This window comes from Lactuca saligna, unplaced genomic scaffold (genome assembly GCF_052625555.1).
Source record: "Lactuca saligna cultivar CGN05327 unplaced genomic scaffold, ASM5262555v1 scaffold_56, whole genome shotgun sequence".
Lineage (NCBI taxonomy): Eukaryota > Viridiplantae > Streptophyta > Magnoliopsida > Asterales > Asteraceae > Lactuca > Lactuca saligna.
Window position 1 is genome coordinate 100,001 of NW_027629917.1, and position 2,500 is coordinate 102,500.

The window sequence follows — 2,500 nt, forward strand, 5'->3', positions numbered from 1 at the left end:
AGCTAGACCACAACCCTGGATCGGTGTCGCAGAGACCTAACGAGGCATCCCCACACCACGCCAAGGCCCCCACTCGGAGGGGTATTATGCCACCGACTAGGAATCAAGCAACAGTCACCCAAGCTCGCGCTCAAAGGCAGTCTGGCACCTTCATCCCTTCCCATGCTCACCCACGGCTCCCCCCCTATATATACATATTGCACAAGGAGCTTGGTGACAGCAACACCCATTGCTTTCCCTGAGGATGTATATTTCTTAGTATGCGCACGGCGTCGAGGCACAGGTGAAGCCAACGGGGCTAGTTTCTGCGCCCTATGTCGAGGAAAATCAAGGCAACGGGCTAGTGTATGGGCACAACGTCGAGGAGACTCAAGGAGATGGGGCTAATTTTCAGGTCACCGTTCGAGAAATCAAGGCAACGTGTTGGGGGGGATGGCCTCTTTCATGGGTCGTGGGGCTTGGCTTGGCATGCCTCGTGTGTGCTCGATACAGCCTCACGATTCTTATTTGCCCATCAACCATGCCGGGCACCTATGAGAATGAGACCCCATGGTACCCCCTATATATACATATTGCACAAAGAGCTTGGTGACAGGAACAGACATTGATTTCCCTGATGATGCATAATTTTTGGACACACACGACTTGGGGGCGAGGGGACACGGGAGTGGGGCGCCAATGGGGGGCGTTTTGGCCCCATTTTCGTCAAGAGCGGGCGTCTTGGCCATGCCTTGAGCGTGCCAGCCTCGAGAGCCTTGGGCGTTGGACACCCTTGGGGCGCCAATGGGCAGCAGTCCCATGGTTCCCCTATATATACATATTATACAAAGAGCTTGGTGACAGGAACAGACATTGATTTGCCCAAGGATGCATAATTGTGCGAAATCGTCCATAACTCGCTCGAATTAATTCGGATTGACACAAAATTTTGTAGGGATGCTTTTTATTATAAATGAAAAGCTTTGAAATAAATAAAAAAAAAAAAACAAAATGTCATGTTTGAGGCGTAAATGTTTGTGTCCTATCCTTGGTCATGCCTTGAAGCGATGGTTCCCTACTTGTTGGAATGTCGCTCAAATCAAGTAGGAATGCCATTGAAAATTTGTGTGGGTCGTTGTTAACATAGACGAATGGACTTGAAATGAAAATATATCATATTTGGGTGTTTGTCCCTGTCGCCTGGTGATAGGCAGGCAGATAAGGCTTTTAGGTATTCATAAGTGGCTTAGATGAACTCGAAAGAACACGAGTTGATCGGATTGGAACTCATATATTCAATTTACTATGTACTAAGTAGGAACTACACTTTGCTCCCTTCATCGTTTGACTTGCTTAGAAATCTGCTCATGGTTTGTCAAGGCCCCTTGTTCCTTAGACCGATGAGGATGGGATTGGGTTGCTCATGGGCATGTGTGTGGCAAGATGCCTTGTTCCATTGGTCGTTCATGGGTGTTCGTGTACGAAGTAAACTTGTTCCCTTGGTCGTTCATGGGGTTGTGTGTGGGAAGAAGCCTTCTTCACTTGGTCGTTCATGTGTGTTTGTTTGGGAGGTAGCCTTGTTCCCTTGGTCGTTCATGGGAATGTGTGTGGCAATACGCATTGTTCCTTGGTCGTTCACACCCTTGTTCCCTTGGTCGTTCATGGGTCTGTGTGTGGGAAGAGGCTTTGTTCCCTTGGGTAGCCTGCTTGCCTTGCCAGCCCCGTATGCATTGTTCCCTTGGTCGTTCGTGGATGGGTTTGTGCGTGGCAAGGTTGCCTTGTTCCCTTGGTCGTTCATGGGCATGTGTGTGGCAAGGTGCCTTGTTCCCTTGGGTGGCTTGCCTTGCCAGCCTCGCTTGCTTAGGTTTCCCAACACACCTGTCGGGCACCAAGGGTGGTATTAGTCCCCATGTACCCCCTATATATACATAATGCACAAAGAGCTTGGTGACAGGAACAGACATTGATTAGCCCGAAGATGCATAATTCCCAACACCATGCCTTGTTCGTCATACACGCTTCTGGGCACCAAGTGGTGGTAGTCCCCCATGGGCATTTGTGTGGCAAGGTTGCCTTGTTGCCTTGGTCGTTCGTGGGCATGTGTGTGGCAAGGTGCCTTGTTCCCTTGGGTGGCTTGCCTTGCCAGCCTCGCTTGCTTAGGTTTCCCAACACACCTGTCGGGCACTAAGGGTGGTATTAGTCCCCATGTACCCCCTATATATACATAATGCACAAAGAGCTTGGTGACAGGAACAGACATTGATTAGCCCGAAGATGCATAATTCCCAACACCATGCCTTGTTCGTCATACACGCTTCTGGGCACCAAGTGGTGGTAGTCCCCCATGGGCATTTGTGTGGCAAGGTTGCCTTGTTGCCTTGGTCGTTCGTGGGCATGTGTGTGGCAAGGTGCCTTGTTCCCTTGGGTGGCTTGCCTTGCCAGCCTCGCTTGCTTAGGTTTCCCAACACACCTGTCGGGCACCAAGGGTGGTATTAGTCCCCATGTACCCCCTATATATACA